A 23,894-nucleotide genomic window follows, 5' to 3' on the forward strand; every position below is an offset into this window, starting at 1 on the left:
AAAAAACCCAGACAATAATTTCATCCAGAAAAAGAAATGAAAACACTCTTGTGCCATTTGGCTGACACTTCTTTTAGGTCATGAGAGTTGAGTTATATTAATTGTTACCAAGTGGTTTTCTCATTTATCAATAGAACCGCAAAGTGACACTTCCGGGCTTGGCTTTTGATTTGGGTACCAGGATCTCCATTAAACTCTACCAAAATCCTACCGGAATTCTACAGCCTTTGGGTTTCACTTGGTCTCCCCTATAATTATACTTGGATGTGTCCAGAGTACAGCCAAGCTCCCCCTTCAACTTTATATTGCCTCCTAGGAAGTGTTGATAGAAACTGCTAATTTCAATAGTTACCAAGCTGTGCACACTCAATGAGTGACACAATCACTATTTTCACACTAAGGTGAGTCTCTGTCTTGAGAAGATTTTCTAGTTTTTCAGAAATATTCATCACTGAAACAATGGATAAGACAAATATACACCAATTAGGGGGGAAAGATCCAGTATTTACTGACAAAATGGAATTTGTAAAAATATGACGCTTTGGAAGTCATCTCATTTTCAAGACAGGGAGCTGGAGTTATTGAACTGCATGAGAAAAGAAACATAGGGAAAAAAGCCCCAATGTTGATTTACCAAATCAAATCTGAGATGCTGTCTTTGTCAAGGAATTCTGAAATGAAGCCATCTTCATCTGGGGAATCCTTTTACCAGGGTTACATTTGGGGGCCCAGGAAAGAGACTTTTTTATGGGGATGCCATAAAGTCATATCTGAGGAATAATAATAATAGCTAGCATCTATATAGAAGTTTACAAAAGCACTTTACGTGTTATTTTATTTAATCCTTATGATATATGACGTACTATTCTTATTCCCATATCACAGATGAGGAAACTGAGACTGAGAAAGGTTAGGAACCTTGCCCAAAGTAACATAGCTAGTAAATGTCAAAAGCAGGATTTGGACTCAGGTATTCCTAATTCAAAACCCAGCACTCTATCCACTGCATCATCTCAATGCCTATTATGTATGAGCATTAGAGGAAAAGAAGAATTTGGAGAGAAAGAGATGAGGAAGGTATTCATTCCAGATATAGGAACTGGTCTAAACAAATTCAGAGTAAGATTGTGTAATAGAGGCTTAAAGAAAGTAGGTTCTCCTATTCAATAGTATAATAATGAAATGATACTAGAAAAACAGGTTGGACCAGACAGGGGTATGCTGTGTCTTTTGTGTTCTTTTTAAAAAATATTTAACAACCAGCTCTCGGGGGGGGGTAATCAAAAACATACTTTTTAAAGTCTAATCTGCTTTATTAACATTCTCTCCATCATTCTCTTAAGTCTAGATGATCAACAAAATCATAAATCAAGCCCTGATTTGTAGTTTGTTGATTTCCAAGGCTTACATTGACAATTTAACAATTGGCTCTCCAAGCCCATAGGAGCTACTTGGACCCAAGTCATAGAGGAGGGTCTTAAATACTGGGTTAAGGAACTTGAATTTTATCCAATAGGCAGTAGAACTACTGAAAGTTTATGAGCAGCAAAATGACGTAGCAGTAAAAATCCACACCTATGGATTAGGATCATTTGGGTTTTTTACCTTTCTTTGTATCCTCAGAGCTCATCACAGTGCCAGGCACATAGTAAGCTCTGAATAAATGCATGCTGGCTGATAGCCTAGAGTCAGTGAGGGTGATTAAAAAGCTGTTACAATGAGAGTCCAAACCAGGGGGTGGTGGTGGTGGTAATGTGAGTCCAGAGGAGAGATAGACAGCCAGAGAACCTGAGAACTGTCCACTTAACTGTGAGAAACTGAGTAATCCAAACAATATTACATAGGGATGTACATATCTCTTATTATAGTCATAGGCCCGTGGGATCATAAGATCACAGCCTTTGAGCTGGAAAGGACCATTGAGGTGATCTAGTTCAACCCCTTCTCTGTTTTCCTAATGAGGAAACTGAGGCCCAGAAAAATGAGTTTCCCAAGGTCAGATAGGTAGTAGCCTGGGGCTTGAATCTAGGTCCTCTATCTCAATTCAACACTCTTTTGACAATATCATGCTGAAAATCAGTCGTGATGGTTCCTATATGACAGAGAACTAGGTCAGCATGTACAATCTCAAACTTTTATTTAAAGAATATTTTCCCACACCTACACATGTGTCAGTCAGCTCTTAAATTGTCTTCATCGAAGTATTAACCTTTAACATTTCTTGATATCCCAGAACAATGATGAGGACCATCATTAACATCATTAACAGTGACCCACAGCTTCCCAAATATTTCCTGTCATCCTTCTGAACAAGATGGAAAAACGTGGACTAGATGGGAGAAAAAGTAAGTGAATTCATAACACATTGAATGACCAGACTCAATGTTTAAGAGATAATGGATTGATGTCAACCTAGATAGAGGCCTTTAGTGGAATGTTTCTGGGTGAGAGGGAGTAAGCATTTGCTTATATAAATCATATAAATATTGATATGCTTATATAGGCATTATATTCCTACTATGTGTCAGGCTCTATGTTAAGCACTTTCTACAAATATTATCTCATTTGATTCTCACAACAACCCTGAGAAGTAGGTACTATTATTATTCCCATTTTAAACTTGAATAAACTGAGGCAAACAGAGGTTAAATAACTTTCCCAAGGTCACACAACTGGTCTCAGAGGCTGAATCTGAAGTCAAGTCTTTCTGACTCCAGGCCAGGGTTCTATCTGCGTCACTAGCTGCTTTGGGTGGGGTATGATGGGGGAGAGATAAAAGGAAGCCATTTTTAACCTTTGACCTTTTTGAAGCACATCTTTGGCCATACTCTATTCAGCACTAGGATGAAGGCACAGATATTCTTATCAAATTTATGACTGATACAGAATTGAGGGCAATAGCTAACTTATAGGATGATAGAATTAGGATTTTTTTAAAAAATTTCAACAGACTAGAATAATAGAACTGATCTAAGAAGATATAAATAGTGAGTCCTATACTTGGGTTCAAAAATTCCGCTGTAAGAGTACAGAATGAAGGAAATATACTAAATAAAAGTTCATGTGAAAACAACATGATGATTTAAGTTCAATGTGAATGACAGCCAAAAAAAGCTAATGCAATTTTAGGCTGCATTAATGGAAGCGTAATGCTGGGAATGAGGGATGTGCTGGTCCCTTTGGTTCTGGGTGCCATTTTTTTTCCAAAAAAAAAGACTGGAGAAATTGGAGTGTGTTGGACAAGAAAGAGGCGGAGGGGGGCAGCTAGGTGGTGCAGTAGATAGAGCACCGGCCCTGGATTCAGAAGGACCTGACTTCAAATCTAACCCCAGACACATAACATTTACTAGCTGTGTGACCCTAGCCAAAAAAAAAAAAAAAGAGACAGAGAGAGAGAGAGAGAGGAGGAGACTACACCAGGATTATGAAGAGACTAGGAACCATATCATATCATTGAAAGTACTAGGAATGTTTAGTATGAAAAAGAAAAGATTTAGAGGACATGATAATTGTCATCAGGTGTTGGAAATACTGTCATGTAGAAGAGTGATTAGACTTTTTCAGCATGCTACAGGAGGCTAATCTAACTCTAATGGGTGGAAGTTTCAGAGAGGCTTATTTCACTTTTAAATAAGGAAAAAACTTTGGTTTGGTTTGGTTTGCTCTTATTTCTATTCTACAGTAGTTTGTCATGTAGCAGTTGCACTGTGCAATATTACAATAAGGACTAGGGGAAAATGTTATGGCTGTAATGTGTCTTAGAGTTTGTGATAGTATTTTTCTCTAGTTCTCAGTGATTTCAATGTGACCAAACCTTCTGCACTTTGTCACAAAAAGCAGGGTTTTTCAAGTGACTATATTTTGGTCATTGTTAAAAATAAGAATTTCTGGTGTATCACTGTCAAGACTCACTTTGAATTAAAATATACATTGCAGCAAAGAAAAAGAATTAGGAAAAAACTTCCTGACAGTTACAGCAGCCCAAACGTGGAAAGGTCTGTCGCTTGCTGTTCAGTTATGTCCAACTCTATTTATTTTGGGTTTTCTTGACAATGATTTGCCATTTTCTTTTCCAGCTAAATTTACAGATAAGGAAACTGAGGCAAACAGAGTTAAGTGACTTGCCCAGGATTACACACATCTACTATGTATCTGAGGCTGGATTTGAACTCATGTACCTCAATAATCTGCCTGAACCTGAGCCCAATGTTCTTCCACTAAGCCACCTAGTTGCACTAGATGCCTTCAAATGGAGATCCTTTATTAAGGCTGTTGTAGAAGAGATTTCTGTTCAGACATAGGTTGGACTTGATTAGAGGTTAGATAAAGCCCTTTCCATGCACCAGGCACTAAACTAAGTGCTGGACATACAAATACAATCAAGAAGGCATTCCCTGCCCTCAAGGAGCTCACATTCTAATAAGGGAAGCTGACACACAAAAGGTGGGTGAGGGAGATGGGGAGGAGAGAAGGTCTTTGCATTAGTCCTTTCAGAGATGATCTCTGAATTCTCTTTCAATTCTGAAATTCTGTGATTATCACACATTACTCCTTCACTGTGTGGTCCATCCAAACTGGCCTCCTTGTAGGACGCATCATCTCCCATCTTGGCACCTTGGCCCACTCTAGGTATAGGGGATGGTGGATGACTCTGGAAGAGAGGGTGATACTGATGCCTTTGTGCAACTCTACCTCACTTCAATCCAACTCATGCTCAAGATACCTCTGGTCCTCTTCAAAAACAAAGGGCAAACAGCAACAGCACCACCTTGGCATAAGCTGTCCACCATGCCTGGAAGGGCTCTCTTGTCACCTCTACCTTAGAATCTCTACTTTCTTCCTTCAAAATTCAGCTCAAATATAACTTTCTACATGAGTATTTTTTCTGATCTCTCAGCTGCTAATGCTTCCCCCCAATAATTACTTTTATCTATCTTGATTTTATAGCCACACTATATACATGTACGTGTGTGTGTTTCTCCTGAGATCATGAAAAGCTTTTTGAGGGTAGGGATTCTTTCATCTTTGTGTCATTAGCACTTACTCAACTTTTTCCTTTGTCTGCCCATGCAGCAAAGGAAGGTAAGTATGGAACGGTGGGACAAGGACCAAACTCAGAGTCCAAAGCCCTGAGGTTGAATCCTAGCTCCCTTGCTTACAGTGTGTATGACCTTGGCCTCTTTGAGATGAGACGATTGGACTATAGGGCCTCTGAGGTCTCTTCCACCTATAATTCGATGAGCCTATGAATTCTCTATGACTACAGGTTACAGAGTAATCACAAATCTGTTTTGGCAAAAGAAATGTCATGACCAGAGAGTTCCCTACATAAAGTAAATCGTAGGTCCAGATCAGGGGGGAAAATTTCCCACAACTAACACAGTTCATGGCATCCAGTAAGTACTTACTAAATGCTTGTGAATTAACTGATTGATTCTATCCAAGCAATGACACCAAGGTTAGTGTATTGTAGCAGAGAGTTATGCTAGGATTTAGGATCCCTGAGTGTCATATCCATCACTAACCATCTCTGTGACCTTTGGTAGTTTTGTTAACATTTTTCTGAGTTTCTATTTCTTGATCAGTAAAACTGAGGCCAATCATTAGAGAAAGTGCAAGTTATTGTTATTTCTTCCATAGCTGGCAGGAATGCAAGTTTTACTGACTTCCTCATATTGAGGAAATTCCTTTTGTATGAACCTTTGTCCAAAGAATTTTCAAAGACACTCGTCTCCCCATATTTGTACTGGCTTTGCCAGGACAAAAGGGGCCTATAAATGGCTCTGATCTTTAACCAGTCTTTGTGCCTACCAACAGGGTAATGTACATTCCTAAAGTACTGCTTTATGAAGTCACCAGTTCCTGTCTCCAGCTTGACAAATCCAATAATGCTCTATGTTGGAATATCAATAGTCATTAAGATAAACAAACTTTCCATGATGGACATCCTGTTTCTCTTTAGTGCCCTTGACAGCCTTAGTCACTAACCAGTGACTATTTCCAAAGAAAGACAGGATAGTATTATAGAAACAACAGCTAACTTGAAGACCTACATTAGAATTCTGGCTCTGCTATTTGTTAGCTACATTTCCGTGAACAAGCTACTTTTCCCAAGCAGCTAAATGGTATGATGGATAGAATGCTGGGCCTGGAGTCAGGAAGACCTGAGTTTGAATCTAACCTCAGACACTACTGTGTGACCTCAGGCAAGTCATTTAACTTCTGTCTGCCTCAGTTTCTCTAATTATAAAATGGAAATAATGACAGCATCTACCTCTCAGGGTTATCATGAGGATCAAATGAGATAGGTGTATGCTTAGTAAATTCTTGTTTCCTTGCATAGCCCTATCATATTCTTTATTCATAAAATGCAGATAAAAATATCTGTCCTGCCTCTTTCATAAGGTTGTTATAGGCTAAAACAGCATAATGAGAAAATACTTGCAAGACATAAAGAGATACAGATTCTGGTCAATCAGATCTCTCGTTGACCCTTCACTCTCATTCATCCTACCATATCCACTCAGCTGCCATGTCTGGTTGATTCTGCATCCTTCACAATTCGTATGTCCATTCCCTTTTCCCTCTATTCATACCAGAGTCATTCAAGATAAGGCCCTCATCATCTCTCTGCACAATTGCAGCAACTTCCTAATGCCCCCATCACCAATCTAGGCTCCATGAAGCCCCCAAACTGGTACTTTTAAGGGACAGGTCTGACTGTGCATTCCTCTTCTGCTCAAAATGTGTCAGTAGTCTCCATTAACCTTAGGTTAAAGCATAAAATCTTTCGGGCATTGAAAGCTCTCCACAGTCTGAATCTAGCCTATTTTTCTAAGCTGATCATACAGTATTCTGCCTTACACACTCAGTGCTTCAGTCAAACTGGTCAGCTTGCCTTTTCCCATTCACAACACTCCATTTCCCATTCCTGTGCTTTTGCATTAGCGGTCCCATCTTCCTAGAATGCTCTTCCTCCTCACTGGCCTCTTAGAAGCATCAAGGATATTTTCTTCAAGAGGCCTTTCCTGATCTTCCCACCAACCTACTCCCTACTCAGTTGTTAGTGACCTTCTCAAATCACTGTGTATTTTTTATACATCCTATCTCTACCTACCCATAAACCTCATTATCTTCCCCTATTACAATATAAATTCTTTGAAGACAGAGACTGTCTCACTTTTTATTTGAATTCATACTGTGCACATAGAGAATTTTAATAAATACTAATTAATGGATTAGTATAATAAATATAAAGCATAGAAATATCAAAGTCCTTTCTCTGAACTCCTTGTTTCCCCTAAAAGATGGAAGCACCTTGAGGTGTATAAATGTCAACAATCCTTTCTCTAGACTTTGTTTCCCCTGAAAAAAATGGAAGCACTTTGAGGTCAAGGACTGTTGTGTTCTTGTCTGTTTCCCTAGAGCTAAGTATAGGACTATTCATATGCACCTCATTATTATTTGTCAAATTGAATTAACCTTAATATCTTGTTTTCCATTTTCTTCACTTGGATTTGACCATCATTTAAGTCATGGGTCCTAGAAAGGTGCGGCTCATCAGCATCACAGAGAATTCTCAGACTTGCTGAAATGTTTTTAGAAGAATAAAAGACACCCGGAATTTTCTTGCATTGTAAGTGCTGGTAGCCCAGCACCAGCCCCTGGGCATGTTCCAGGCAGCCACTCAATCTATTAACTTGCCCCTCAGGAGTCAATATTTCATACGTAACTGCTTCCGATTTCCACTTCCTGTCTGCCACCTCACAACTCAATTCAGCATGTGGAATTCTGCTAGCCACTCTCTCTAGTCCTCAAGGACCTAAATAAGAGGAGGGGGAAATTAATCCATCCTGAACTTCTGAAAGTCAGTGGGAAGTAGGCAGGAAAACTGATGAGCTGTGAGTGCTGAAAAACTGGAGAAGTTAGACTGTCTGGTATTTACGTCAAGTCTTATGCAGTCTGTCACATTGCCTCATGTGCCTGCTCACTCAGCTCCCAGCAGTGAATATCATTTTATGATGGTCATGGACTGAAGCTGCATTTTGCTTTCTAGCGCTCTCAGGTTAAGTTCATTACTTCTAATGTCATCACTGTGCTGCTAACTCAAGCCCTGATTGACACCACCTCTCTCAGTCTCCTCTTCCCTCTGATTGGAGGGCTGGAGGATGGAAAACCAAACTCCTCCTAATGCCTTCCTTTATAGAGGGCAGAAATTGGACTTTCAGCTCCCTCCCCTTTGTATCTGCTGCTCTGCCAGGATTCCACTCCACTGAATAAGGTGCCCCTGAGCCAGGTACTTCCTGGAGTCTCCTCTATCTCTTGCTACCTTTTGTGTGTTTTCTTTCTCCATTTGATGGTAAACTCTTTGAGAGCTCTCTTTTCCTCAATTATATCCCCAGCACTTAGCACAGTGCCTAGAACATAACAGGCACTTAATAAATGTTTATTGAATTGAATATTGAATTTAACCACCCCCAAAACCTCTTTATCCCTAGAATATCACTTGTGCCCTAGAACTAATGTCTCAAAAGTACCCTCTGCCCCTGGAGCACCTCCTTCTGATCGGACAGGGGGACCCTCCCAGAACCTTCATTTAAGGAGGATGCCCAGGTCAGTCATCTTTTCACTGTGCATCAGGTGTCACTGCTCCCACCCCAAGTTTTCTTTTATGTGCTGTCTTCTTATATTAGAATGTAAGCCCCTTGAGGGCAGAAGCTGTCTTTCTTTTTATTTGTTTTTATATTCCCAGCACTTGGCATAATGCTTGGCTTATAACAAGACCTAATAAATTCTTGTTAACTAACTGACTCAGCTTCTCAGCACTTCTCAGGGTGCTGGATGTCTTGCTCCCCATCCTAAACATCCTTCGCTTTCTTTTCTACTTGTTCCAATCTTAACAATATTTCGAGGACTACCTTCAATCCCACCTCATTGACATAACCTTTCTTTTTTGTTGTTGGTTTTTAGTTTTGGGTGGGTGGGGTGGGTTTTGATCACCAAATCAATTTATTTAAGAACAAAACTGTTCTACAACCTTCTAATTCAAGCAAGTCTAGAACCTTTCTAATGATTAGAGTCCACACTGTTTTCCTTTTCTGAGTTAACGAGGAAAATAAGAAATCCATTTAGCCCAGGAAGAAAAACTTCTGGTCTACTAGCACAGCAAGTTTCTAGATTCCTGGCTACTCAATCATTCAATGCCATGCTTGGGCTTCCCAACTTGTTTCCTTTTTCTGTACCATTTGAAGCCAGTACAACCAAATTTAGTACCTCATTACTCACTCATTATTTTGTCTGTGTTAGCCTCTTCTACCCCTTGAGATTATAAAACATGGTAAGAACAGGGATTGTATTTTGTACGTTGTAACTAGAAAATACTGAGATTGATTCCTATAAACCACTCAAGCAAACTAGTCCCATTGCTGTGAACCTCACTGTGTGAATTTCTCCAGATCTCCCACAGCCCATGCTGAATACGTGATAGAACAAGATCTTTCCTTTTCTCAAATCGCATTAACCTTTGCTTTGTGGTTATTTGCATACTCATTTCAGCAAGCCTTTATTAAGTATCCTGCTATGTGCCAATCACCAGGAATACAAAACTAAAGCAAAACAAAACAAATATACTTTCTGCCTTTAGGAGTTCAAATTCTTTTGGAAGGAGAGGGGAACAACATGTACGTAAAAAAGTAGATGATCTATACAAAGAAAGTACAAAATAACTGGGGATGTAGGCAGGGGGGAAGAAGAGCACCAGCAACTGAGGAAATAGATGAAGTTATAAAAGCCATGAGAACCACAGTGGAAAATACCATGGTAAAGTAAAATTGTTACTTCTCAAAGACCTCATTTCTTACATGTGCTAGAGAAAACTCATAAGCACAATGGAGACCCATGACATTAGACACCCAGATCAATAATACAAAAGAGGTAAAGCAACAGATGCTCCAAGATTCTTAAAGCCATCAACTTGTTTCTTGTCTTGTCTTTCTCGGGAAAAACTATCAGTTAATAAGTACTGGCTATCAGGAAAATCCTATTGTTACTGCAAAGCTTTGGTCTGGATAGCTCTCTAAAGACGAATATTTTTGTGACTATTAGTTGTTGTTCAGTCATGTTTGACTCTTTGTGACCCCATTTGGAGTTTTCTTGGCAAAGATCCTGGAGTGCTTTGACATTTCCTTCTCCAGCTCATTTTACAGATGAGGAAGCTGAGACAAAAAGGGTAAGTGACTTGCCCAGGGTCACATAGCTAGTAAGTGTCTTCCTAACTTCAAGCCCAGCACTCTATCAAGTGTGCCGCCTAGTTGCCCCTGACCATCAGACAGAAGTATATAAAGATACTGTGATATCGGTCTGGAGAGCAAGACAGGGCAGAGATTCATGGCTCCCTTGGCTGTGTAGAACTCTCTATAATCCTTTCTCCACCAAGCCCCAGCAACACTGTCACCGTGGAAGACTTTTCCCCAGTACGCCTTTCCTCTGATTGGTCAGTCCCCCTTCTCCAACCGCCATTTTAAGGAAAATGCCCTGGCCAACTATGTTTACTCTTTCTATTCCTCTCTGGACTCAACTTCTGACTCTCTGGACTTCTTTCCCCATCATCTCCCAAATAGCAAACACTTAACATACATCTGTTAACTTCACTAATTTAGCTTGAAATGAAGGTCAGGCCCCTTCAAACTTCATTCTTAGGACTGTGTCACCTGTATAAGGCAGGGTCCATCTGGAAACTTGGAAGGTTTACTAATGCCTGTTGACTAGCTCCCCAGAGACATTGATTTTAGTGATATATTTAAATTTTTGTATTAGAGACTAATCAATGACAGGGCCTTTAGAATTCATCTGGTCTAGCTCTTAAACAAACCATGAAACCTGTCAATCACATCTCGAAAGACCTGCAGGGAGAATGAACTTAATACAACAGTCCATTCCATTTATGGATAGTTCAGATTAGCAGGAAAGTATTCCTTACACTGAGCAAAAATCAGCTTCATATAACATACTATGTTATTACAGTCTTAGTGGTATCAAGTAACAGGTCCATTGCAGCTAGGTGGTGCCATGGAAGACACATCTTCCTGAGTTCAAATTTGTCTTCAGACACTCACTAGGTATGTGAGCTTGGGCAAATCACTTTACCTTGTTTGCCTCAGTTTCCTCATCTGTAAAATGAGCTGGAGAAAGAAATGACAAACTATTCCAGCATCTTTGCCAAGAAAACCCCAAATGGTGTCACAAAGAGTCGGACAGAACTGAAAAACAACTGAACAAAAACAAGTCTACTATCTTTTCCACATGAAAACCCTTCAAAAACTTGAAAAAAGTTTGAGTATCCCCTCCTCTTCTTTGAGCTAAACTTCCTCATTTCCTTAAATTGAATCTTAACCAGAATGATTTCAAGTTCTTTTCTAGATACATTCCAATTCATCGATATCCTCCTTTTAACATGTAACATCCAGAACTGGGCATGGTGTTCCAGATGATTCAGAAATTCATCCGTATTATGTATATTGCACATTTTCTTTGGCCAAACTAGATCTGTGATTACATCTGTGTAGGTCAATCCCATCAAGGAAACTCACTCTGATAATGCAGATGAGTTCTTAGAAAATTGCCTAAAGCACTGAGAGAGTGAGAAACTTGTCCAGGATCACAGAGCCAATATCTTTCAGAGATAGGGCTTGAACCCAGAACTTCCCAACTCCAGGGCCAGATTTCTAGCTCTAATCCACAGCAGTGTCTCATAAAACACATTATGTCAGCTATCATATGTAATTTAGTTATATATTTTATATATAATTAATTTATATAATATATTGCATATAATAAAATGCGTAATATGTTATACATCACAAAATGCATCATTAGCTATTGTCATATTGGATATACTGAATTATATAATTTTATTATATTATTGCATACTATATTATTTTATCTTATCTATGCTATATTATTGATAAAACACACATAATATGTTCTGTTAAGTAATGTAACATGTTGTTGTTCATCCTTCATTTTCGAAGAGGACCAGTAACATTACAGATAACGTCTTGACTTACCCATGAAGTAGATTTAGGTGAGGCAGAGTTGCACAAAGTCATCAGCCTCATTCTCTCTTCCTGATTCATCAAAGTTCAGCGGCGAGACCCCTGGTAATGGCCCAGGATGCAGTGGATGACCTTGGCATCTTGGATCTGACCAAGCTCTAAGCACTTGCTTTAGCTGCCTTCACAGCTTTTTGAACAAATTGTTTTCATTCACCCATTCTGCAGAAGGAAGCCTTCACATGTTTGGGGTAGACATCACCCTAACTCATCAAAAGGTTTAAGGATTCTCAGTTACCCTCACCCTGATTTAGTCCACCTGTCTTACTGGCATGTGGCCTCTGTACATGCTACAGCTTCTTGGAGCCACAGATGAGAGTTGAATAATGGTGGAGGAGCAGCCTGAAAAAGGACATAAGCCTTCATGCCAGAGGGCTGGTCCTCCCTGGACACTGCATACACCCCATCACATATTATCATCCATAATAAAGATGTACCCAATTTGTCTGAGATTTCTTCTTTCTCAAATTTCTCACAGCACTTTGTCTAGACTTCTCCATTTATACTCATCACATTCTTCTTTGCATCACAGTCATTTGTGTACAGGTCCCCCTCTTACTGGACTATGAGCTCCTTGGGTCCAGGCTTTGTGGTATGTATCTGTTTATCTCCAAGGATAGTACTTGGCAGACAATAGGCATTCAGTTCATTTATTGAATGAAATTAAATTGAATCAGAGAAATATATGGTCCCTCTCTCAAGAACTCACAATCTGTGTCTTGGAAAGTATAAAATGGACAATGTCTCATAATGTGTGTATGATGATATTATAGTATCCTTCTAACTTCTCCATCAAAGCAAAGCTAATATAGTGCTCGATGCAGCATCCCTTGAGCCCTGCCAAAAAACAAGGTTTGTGGTAATAAATCTGATGCAATTTGCCCATTACATTTGAAAAAAAGTAACTGTTAAACATAAAGATGAAAGCATTGTTATGATTATTTTATCACAGAGATCTACGTATCATTTCATCATGGTGCAATCCTTATTGGTGACCATGTTTATTCAGCTATCAGAATGGGCCTTAAGTTTTCTTGTTTGTCCATAATAAATTCAGCTCCTTTTCCACTGGGGCTCCATGAGTCATAATGCACCGTATAGTCTGTTCTTAGAGAGAATACCAAGGGTCAACGGCTAGTTGCCCTGCTAAGAGCTGAAGAGAACATCGCAGTGTGCCATCGGTCAGCCCAATGTTTTAGTTCACAAATACCCAACAAGTCACTCTATCTATCTTTGGTTTATGTGTAGGGGGAATGGCCGAACAGAATGTTCTGACACCAGCTTGTGTTAACGTTTCTACAAGGGGACCATCCAGAGATTCAGCAGGAGGAAGAGTGGGCGTGTTACTGCAGTCATGCAATAGGAACTTGGAAAACGGAATCTAAAAATGAGGAGCAAGGTTACTGCAAAAATAACTTGGCAGTAACCGAACTAACATAACTTTCATGCATAAGGGGACGGGGGAGGGCGCGAATGGTGGGATTAAATATAGGCAATCTAACAATTTTGCAACTGGAAATCTGGAAGATTGCTCTGATCCTAGTCCATTGAGTGGTAAGCCTTCCTTGGGCTGAGTGAATTACTGGTTTGTTCATTAACGCATTATACATTTAAAGTCCTAGTAGTCTTGAGGGCTAAAGTTTTAATTCCCGTATATTTTGTGGATCAACCACACACAAACCAAGTAAATCCTAACATCACCATTAGTCTCTTCAGCATAGAACTTTCTGAACTCATAGGGAAAGAAATAATATGACATAAGGAGAACTGGAGAGTTGTAAGAGTTATGAGTCAAGCTTTCATTAAGCACCTACTGTGTGCCAGGTACCATACTAGACACAGGGGATAAAAACTCCCTATGTCAATGCAGGTGGACATCTTCTCTACGATTTATTGAGTCAATTAGTTCGCAAACAGTTTCTAAGTGTTTACAGTGTGCTAGGTACTGTGCTAAATGCTGGGAGTATTAACCAAAAAAAGGAAAAAAAGAAAAAGAAAAACCAAAGTTGGTGACCTCAAGTTCTAAAGGGGGTGATTTGTTGTAGTCCACTCAGCCAGTGGGTGTCATAGATGGGACTCAGGTCTTCCTAGCCTTAAGGCCAGCTCTCTATTCACTTTGCCACATTGCCCTATTGGTAGTAACAATAATAATATCATTTAGCATTTACACAGTGTTTTAAGTTTGCTAAGCATTGTACATATGTTATCTCATCCCCACAACAACATGCCTTTGAGGTAGGTACTATCTTTATCCCCATTTTACAGATAAGGAAACTAAGAATGAGAAGGGTCAAATGGTCACAAAATTGCTAAGTGTCTGATGCAGGATTTAAACTCAGGTTTTCTTAACTCTGAGGCCAGTGCTCTTCTATGCTGTCCCACTCACTAGCTTTATACAGAATGTATATAGAATAAACACAAAGTAATCGGAGAGGTGGAGCTGGGGCAAGGACAAGACAGAGTACTAATAATTACAAGGATCAAGACAGGTTTCCTGGAGGAGGTGACATCTGGACTTTGAAGGAAGCTAGGGATTCTATCAGGAAGAGAGAGAACATTCCAGGCATGGGGGCTGAGCAAATGAATGATGATATAAGATGGAATGTCATGTATGGAGAACATTAACTTGAAGGAGAATTTGAAGTGAGATTGAGAATAACTTTGCTTTTCTAATGAATGAGTAAGGTTGGGAAACAGTAAAACAATAAATAACAGATGTTCCTAGAAAATGTAGCCTAGAGACAGTTAAGAGAGAAAAAAAAAGGAATTTCCTTAGGAAAAGATACATAGTCAACTAACATTTATTAAGCCCCTACTGTGTGTCCTGCACTATGCTAAGAGCTGGGGATACAAAGGCAAAAGAAAAAGGCAGTTCCTGTTCCCAAGGAATTTATGATCTAAGGTGGGAGACGACATGTAAATCATTGCGTGCAAACAAGAAATATATACAAGATAAACTGAGGGTAGTCTCAGAGAAAAGGCAAAGAAGCATAATCCAGGTTGTATAGTCTGAGAACAATATTGAAGGCTTATGCTAATACAACTACCAGCACCAGGAGAAACAGAACAAAACTTGTAAAAACAAAAGAATGAGAGAGAATTCTGGGGACCCTGTCATTCCTGTGCTTAGGCAAGAGTACACATATGTGCACAGACACACACACACACACACACACACACACACACACAATCTATCTTTTAAAAATTAACCTGAAAATTGTCTTCTGGACCAATGGAGAGAGACAGAGAGAGAGAGAGAGAGACAGAGAGAGAGAGAGAGAGAGAGAGAGAGAGAGAGAGAGAAGAGAGAATAGTTTTGTAAATAGAACACTGGACTCAAAACCAGGAAGACCTGGATTCAAGTCCTACATGAGATACTTACTAACTGTGTAACCCTGGGCAAGTGACTTCAGCTCTCCTTAGTCATTCCATCAGTAAGGTGAGAGGGTTGGACTCCTTGACTTTTTTTTGTTGTTGTTGTTGTGTCTGATTCTTCGAGACCCTGTCTGAGGTTTTCTTGGCAAAGATCCTGGAGTGGTTTGGCATTTCCTTCTCTAGATCATTTTACAGATGAGGAACTGAGGCAAACAGGGTTAAGTGACTTGCCCAAGGTGACACAGCTAGTAAGCATCTGAGGCCTCATTTGAACTCCAGTCTTCCTGACTCCAGGCCCAGCACCTTATGCACTCTGCCACCTAGCTACCTCCCATGACTTCTAAGGTCCCTTCCAATCCTATGATCTTACAGTATGAAGATCATCTTGAATCAAAGTACCTACAACACTCATCCTATGTGACTAAACTAGCAAATCACTTACAAATGAATAGAGGCGAAAAGCAGGAGAGAAAGGGTCCTAGAAATAGTCTTGTCGTTTTCCTTTATAATATTTTTAGCAATGTCACAGGTAGTGGAAAGAATGTTGCATCTAGAGTAAGAAGGCCTGGGTTCCAAATCCATTTCTAATACTTGATACCTGGCTAATTTGGGGGATGGGGGTAGGGAAATCACTGTATCTTCTGGGCCTCATCTATAAAATGTCTAGTTGTGAAACATGTAATGCTCCCAAATCCACAACCGAACCAGATGAAAATATAACTGGGAAATATTAAAGAAAAAATAAAAATACAATAGTACAGAGATAGTGTTAGTATATGGCTTTCTAAGCCAAGATGCAGATTCCACTGTATAATTACAAGCCAAAAAATCAACGTATGCTAGGTGGTGTACCATTCTATAAACTGCAAACTAAGAATGATAAAACTATCAATGTAATGTAGTATTTGCTAACTTTACTATACTTTTTTGCATATGTGTATATGGAGAGGTGGTAGGGATTATAAATTTAATTTAAGCAAATTTTAAAAACTATATGTTTTATGACAAAAGGCCTTTAACTAAAGATAGTCAAAGCCCTGATATATATTTGCTATAAAGAGAATAATGAGTTTTGTTTTGCTGATATTCAAAGTTACTTAGTAGAGACTTGTTTCCAGTTTAAAAAAAAATTACAGTCCTATGTATGGTTTAGTGACCCGGTTTCTATTTGAGCTTGATAGGGCCACTTTAGGTGACCTCTAAGGTCTCTCCTGCCTCTGATCCTATGATCCCTGCTCTTTGCCATGTTAGAGATCAAAGGCAGCAAGAAAACAAATATCACCATCTTTTCCACAAACATGATCTGGTCTAATATACAAGGTATTTTTTTTAATTGTGGAAGAGAGGCAATTTGTAAGAAAAAAATGAAATTCTACTGTGTGTCAGCTCTTAGAGGCTAATGATGTTTATACAGACATACCACACTGATGGAATAGTCCCAAAATTCCCTTCACTGTACCAAAAAAAAAAAAAGTGGGGAGAGGAGTGACCCAGCCCTCCCTTCCCCCCGCCCCTTCCTGCTCAGCAACCTGTACTTGACCCTCCCGAGCCTGGCTGTGCTCTGCCTCCATCCCGCCCCGCTGGAGCCAGCTCACTGATACCAGGCAGCTGATGCTCGCCCTCGTCCAAAACACACTTCTTGAAAACACCCACCCATCGCATACTTGGGAGGTGGGGGCGGTGCTGGGCTGGCGGGCCGGCCAGTGGGGGAAGGGATCGGGGAAGAGAAAAGGACCCACCTTTTGGATCGCAACCTCGGTGGATTTTCCCTCTGTTCCATGGCGTAAACTGGGCTGGCCAGGACGTACGGGATGCCTCCGAGGCTGAGGCTGCCACTGCTTCTGTTTGCCAAGTACTACAAGTGTGGAGAGAAGCGAGTCCACTTGAAGGATGCAAATATTTCAAATGCCTGGTTTTTGTTTTGTTTTGTTTTTTTAATTTCTAGGAGGAGGGAGATTTTGTTTTGGACTCATGCAGTAGCAAGAAAAGGAGGGAGATGAAGAAATGAGCCGGGATGAAAGAAATATTCGTTCTGGCTATTTGGCGGAATGAATGAATGAATGAATGAATGAATGAGTGAATGAATGAATGATGAGCCCCATCAAGGAAGCAAGGATGAGCCTAATAGAAAGGTCCCCTAAAATGCTAAAGAAAACTTTATTTTTTTTCTTTAGTTCTGAGGAGAAAAGAACCTGTGAATCACCCACCCCACAAACAGAAAACTCTTTGAACCAGAGCTGTCCTGATACAGGAGGACCATTACTAAAGGAACAGGATTGAAACTAATATTTGAATATTCTCTGGTCTTTTGCGTTAAAAAGAAATGCTATTTTCTTCTGTCTCATCAAAAATAAAGATTCCTGGGGTTCTAAAAATAATCTTAGAAATAATCTCTCATCCTCCATGCTTCCTTCAACTCCATGGTCCTTGTCGCCTGAAATCAGTGGTATCAAGCCATATTACTAAATTAAAAACAAAAAAATCAACCAACACAGAGGGAACCCATTTTGTGCCGAGAGACAGAGAGAGAGAGAGAGAGAGACAGAAAGGGAGAGGCAGAGACACGGAGACAGAGATATAGAGAGAGAAAAAGAAAGAAGCAGAGCGAGAAACAGAAAGAATGAGACAGACATACACAGAGGCTAAAGATCTTATCAAGAAGCTTCTTAAATATCAGGTTTTACGTGGCAGTATTTGAACGATTTAATTGCTAATTAATCTCCATTTCCCCACACCGTTAAAATGGGCTAAATTGCACTTAAGATGTTCATAGCTTTAAAAATGAAGTGGAGCGTCGGGGGAGGGGTGGTAGGGAGTGTGGGGGGGGGAGTGGGGAAGGGATTGACTTGGACATTTAGATAAAGTCATTTGAAAACCATTTCAAGATTTTCAAAGTCCTCAAGTCTTCATGTTGCAAAATCCCAAACTAAAATAACATGCCTGTGATGTCATTCCTTCCCAAATAACTCTTCAGCCTCATTCCCTACTCTTGCCGTCTCCTTCCCCTCCCTGCAGCTCCTGCCCCATTCTTTCATCACCAGAAGTCCCCTCTTCAGTCAGTGGGAGCTCCAAGTTGGCCATGGGCCTGGAGAATGTCTAGAGAGAATGAAGAAGGTCCACCCAGAGTTTCCTCAGTGTGCCTTCTCACAGTTGGGTGCATTTGTGATTACCTCAGGAACGCTCCCCAAAGGAGGACACTGTGTGCAGTCACTGGATTTTCCTGCCCTCATTTGTCAGTGTGATGTCTGAGTGAGGTGGCTCCAGGAAGGAGAGGAAGTGGGGGAGGGTGATGCTAAGGGCAGGCAGTACAAGGAACTGCAGCTGCTTCTGCGACAAAAAATCACTAGGATGTGTTTCCCTCAAAGAATGTTTTCAAAACACCTAAGTTTTGTCTAGCACTCAAGGCCCATCAACTAACTGTTCCCCACTGCTCCTGCCTCCTAACCGTTAACTTTCTAGTCTAGTACTGCTTCCCAAAATAAGTCTTACTCTCAACAAAGTTAATCAGCTTACTTTTTTTGTGTAAAACTTACTCATGCCTGTCCCTAAGCCTTTGCTAAAGTCACATCTTTTATTTGGAATGCCCTTCCTGTCTTTTGCCAATCCATAACCACTTCCTTTAAAACAACTCAAAATTTACCTTCCAAAAATCTTCCCAGATTAACTCACCTCATTCTGATCTGTGCTTTGCCCTACCTTTTTTTAAGTTGTTTGTGTATATTCAATTTACACCAAAGTCCTTTGGATTTACTAATACGATGCTCTGTAATTTCTTTCTTGTAGTTTCACGTATTTGTTTGTTCTCCCCAAGTAAACTTCAAATTTTTCAAGGGCAGGGAACAGGTTTTTCCTCTGTTTCCCACTGCTCAACACTTAGTGTTCTAGAAGTAAATAATTGTCAAGAGAAAATGGAGCAAATGCTGTGTAATTGAGTCATGGAGGTCATTGACCATAATAACCAATTCCAGTTTGACCTACTTGCCCATAATGACTGAGACAAGGACCCTATTCCTTCACTGACAGAATCCTCAGGATGAGCTTGATGGCTGCATGCTGGAGTCATATCAGTTCTGGTGCAGGTTTTAGGTGTGAGAGCCTGAGCAAACAGAAGGAAGAGGGGCCATGTCCTTGAATCAGCTACAGCATTCCCACACCCAAGAGTCCCAGCTGAATTCTGATGACACTGATGCACAGTAGACTGATGAAATAAGGCAACTAACCAGCTGGCACAGCAGATAGAGCACTGGATCTGGGATTGGGAAGACCTGAGTTCAAATCTGGCCACATGACCATAGGCATATTACTTCACCTCCATCTGTCTCCATTTCCTCACCTGCAAAATGGAAATAATAACATTATCTCCCTCCCAGGGTTGTTGGGAAGATAAAATATGGAAAGCACATAGCTATAGAAATGCTGGCTATTGTCCACCTGTGAGAGTCATCCATCATTCATATTGCCTGCTAATGCAAACTGAGAGAAAATACAGAGCGACTCTTCCCTTGGCTTCCCCTATCCAGCCCCAAATGGGACACATCATTTTCTTATTCCAGGATGAATTTCCCAGGCTTATAGCTTTCCCCACTACTGCCTGGAGAGCCGGAGGCTGCACTCATTTTGCGTATATAGAGGGGAACTGAGAATGATTCTATTGCCCATTATTTTCTTCTGCGAGTTATATAAAATACTTGTCATTTGATTTGTGGATCATCATGGTGTATAAATAGATAATGGACATTCTATTGGCAGCTCAAGTTATAATTTCATGATAAATAACTAATATTTATATAACAGTTTAAAGTTTGGAAAGCACTTATGTATACTAATGATAATACTACTAATAATAGCTAGCATTTCTATAGCACCTACTATGTTCCAAGCACTGTGCTAGGTGCTTTGCAAATATTATCTCATTTGTATCATTACAAAAACCCTAGGAGATAGGCGCATGTATATATCTATATAATATCTATATAATACATATTCATATATGTATGTATAAATACATATTTATATGTGCATATATAAACTATATATACACACATATGTAATATATTTTGGATGTGTATATTAATTGAATCCCCACAATTTTGTGAAGTACTATGATTACCTCTATTGTACAGCTGAGAAAACTGAACTTCAGTGACTTATCTAAGGTCACAAGTTTTAAGTGTCTGAGGCAGGATTCAAACTCAGCTCTTCCTACTTCCAAGTCTAACACTCTATCTGCTACACTACCTACCTGCCTCATTTGAACACAGCCCCTCCCCAGAACCCAAGATAATCATAGGAATCAGAGTAAAGGAGGGAGAAGAGTCTGGGCTACAATATTATAAACTTCCTTTTCTGATAAAAGATGTACTTGTATTGAATTATAGAAAAAGCAGTGGCATATGACCTGTGCTTTCATTAGTAAAAGGAACTCTCAGAGGTAGACACTCCCTCTTTTCTTAAAGTGTTGCCTAGAGTATATTAAATAATTTGTTCAGGAATACAGCCATTATGTGTCAGAGATAGGGCTTGAAGGTCTTCCTGGCTCCAGGGTCAGCTCTATCTGATATACCAAACTGCCTTCCTAGAGAGAGCCATACTTGTATAAAATGTGACATGGAAGTAATTTGTCCCATGAACCTGCCTATCCATAGCAGAAAATGAATATTTTTCACCTACAGGGATCCTGATATAATTAATAATATTGGTAGGGGTTACCTTTTCTGACCATTTGCAAAATTTTCTCCAAATATTTTAGGAGAAAATATTCACTGGTGAATTTCCATCGATCCATAGCTGAAGACAGCCTGCCCCCTTGGTATCTGTCCCTGGAAAACTCATCCTAGCAAGCCCAGAGAGAATCCTTTGAGCAGCCTGAGGGAAAAGAAACTCTGGGAATGGCACCATCCAGGGGAGACAGAGAGCATCACACAGAGAGCTCACGAGAAACAGAAATCGGAGGTAGCCCCATTGACCTTCCTGCTGGACCCTAATTCTATTGTTCCTCACCTTTTACTCTTCTCTCTGTGCTCTTCTGTTCTCCAAAGTGTTCTCTTTGTTTCATATGTTTGCTTTTGCTGGTTGAAAATGAAAGAATTCTTTTTTCCTATTCACCAAAAGGACTTATGAGTTATTCAAAGCTCTGGATAAATATTTGCTTCTAGCAAGTTTAATTAAAGCCCCCAAAACTTTGATGAAAGGTGAAAAATGAGCAAATTTTTTTTTTAGCAAGGCAAATGGTGCGGGGTAAATGAATTGCCTTTGAAATTATGAATACAGTGAGATGTTGAATATCATTTCCTGTCATTCTATTATTTTGTTTTAAACTTAAGAAGTACACTGATTACTCATGCACTAAAAGGTTGTTATAAAAACCGGTATCAGGAGACAAGGACAGCATCCAACATAGGTTTGCTCCATTTTTAGGTTTTAGTTTGTTTTTTTCCTTTACTTCCCACCTATTTCTAAAAATGATTTTAGGTGGCAACTTTATCTTTTCCTGTGAGAGTTATGCGAGATAACACCATGTGCAGGGAGGATGTGATTTGACCCAAAGGGCAATAAAATCTACATAATACATCATAAGAGGCTTCATAGCAGAGTTGGGTTGTATGTTTTTTATAATGAAACAAGTGACAGGATTAGAGGTCCTTAGATGGTCTGTCATTTGGCAGGGGGTGCTACATAGAGGATTCTGGTTCAGGTACAAGTTAGTTTCTGTGCTTCTGTGAGCTCTAATTTTGGTAAGATACCAATAGAAGAGCCATGAAAATCAGTATGAGTCCACTGGTCACAAAGATGTCCTGAAAGAAAATTAATCTGATGGATGATGGTTCTCGCTCTGCTATTATGCAAATTCAACTTTAGGTAAAGAATTCTGAAAGAAATTTGCATTCCAAAAAAAACCTATGTTAACTTTACTGCATAGTACTGTGTTCTCTTCTCTCTCTCTCTCTCTCTCTCTCTCTCTCTCTCTCTCTCTCTCCCCCCCTCCCCCCCCTCTCTCTCTCTGTCTTTCTGTGTCTCTCATTCTCTCTCTCTGTCTCTCTCATTCTCTCATTTTCTCTGTCTCTCTGTATGTCTCTCTCTGTCTGTCTCTCTCTCTCTCTCTCTCTTTGTGTGTGTCTCTCTCCTCCTGCTCCTCACTAGGTGCTCTGAATCCTCCCCCCTCCCAAAGAAACCCTCCAAGTGAAAGCAGAAGAACAGATACTCAGAGAGACCTCTACTCTGCCACTGGATGGAGGCTGGAGAGATTTAGACCATCCAGAGCTGAAAACCCTCCAGACAGGCAGGCCTGTCTGTCTTTCCTCAGTTAGAGCTAGGGTACAGTATCTGTCCCTGGTCCCTGCCCTCCCCTTTCTGTGTTTTGTCCTGGCCTCAGCTTGTCTAACACCCCCCCTTCTACTTCTCTGTCCCCAACCCCAGTGTATCTTGATCATGTGCTAGCCCTTCCCTTCACAGGCCTTTAAACCCCTTCATGACCCTCTGTCTCCTTTCCCCATGTCAGTGGGCAAATTCACCTTACATAAAAATAACTTACTGTAGAGCACCGTAAAACTGTCTACTTACATAAAGTGAGGACAGCATGTATTTCCTCTGCTCCTTGAGAATGAAGAGACATTACTTTTTAAAGTTGGTTTTTTTTTAACAATCTGTAATGTTGTCATAGAATGCTATTGTTTGAGGCAGCTAGGTGGTGCAGTGGATAGAGCACTGGCCCTGAAGTCAGAAGGACCTGAATTCAAATCTGGCCTCAGACCAAACACTTGACACTTACTAGCTGTGTGACCCTGGGCAAGTCATTTAACCCCAACTGCCAAAAAAATGTGTGTGTGTGTGTGTGTGTGTGTGTGTGTGTATATATTATTGTTTAATGAAAACTACTTTTCTTTGTAGCTAAGAAATGAAGCAGAGAAGTATTTTAAGAATATTTATGTTCAACAATTTGGATAGAAAGGGGGAGTGAAGGAATTGATTCTGACCTTATGATTTTTTTAAAGAATTTTTAATTTTTATTTTTTATATGAATTTATTTTTTCTTCCTTCCATTCCCCCATCCACATTGAAATAGAAAAATAAAACTCTCATAACAAGTATGCATAGTTCACTAAAACAGATTCTCACGTTGGTCCTACTCAAAACTATGTGTATGATTCTGCACTGAAAGTCCATCAGATCTCAAGCAGGACATGGGTAGGAGGCTTCATCTTCAGTCCTCTGGAATTATGGTTGGTCGTTACATTGATCAGAGTTCTAAAGCCTTTGAAAGTTATTGTTCTATGTGTTATCACTGCATAAATTTTTCTCCTAGTTCTTCCCATTTTACCCCGTATCAATTCATCCTAATTTTCCCAGTTTCCTTTTGAAACTTTCCATTTCCTGACCCTATGGGTTCATCCACTTAGAGAATTTCCAATG

At 39.9% G+C, this 23,894-nt stretch overlaps 2 long non-coding RNA genes across 3 annotated transcripts in view; one reads left to right on the forward strand and one right to left on the reverse strand.

Moving 5' to 3' along the window:
- Positions 1-17,912, forward strand: part of LOC110195819 (uncharacterized) — a 91,644-nt gene extending 73,732 nt beyond the window's left edge. The window contains exons 3-4 of the long non-coding RNA XR_002321018.2: positions 2,234-2,345; positions 17,660-17,912. This is a non-coding gene — a long non-coding RNA (uncharacterized LOC110195819). The remainder of the gene's footprint in view (positions 1-2,233; positions 2,346-17,659) is intronic.
- LOC144456983 (uncharacterized) overlaps positions 1-20,371 on the reverse strand; it is an 85,383-nt gene extending 65,012 nt beyond the window's left edge. The window contains exons 1-2 of one of the 2 annotated variants that reach the window (XR_013486235.1): positions 19,706-20,371; positions 17,225-17,340 (exon numbers count right to left, since the gene is read on the reverse strand). This is a non-coding gene — a long non-coding RNA (uncharacterized LOC144456983). The other variant, XR_013486234.1, reaches the window with a different exon arrangement.
- Positions 20,372-23,894: the final 3,523 nt, after the last annotated feature.

Source organism: Phascolarctos cinereus, unplaced genomic scaffold (assembly GCF_003287225.1).
Source record: "Phascolarctos cinereus isolate Bilbo 61053 unplaced genomic scaffold, phaCin_HiC Scaffold_4;HRSCAF=312, whole genome shotgun sequence".
NCBI lineage: Eukaryota > Metazoa > Chordata > Mammalia > Diprotodontia > Phascolarctidae > Phascolarctos > Phascolarctos cinereus.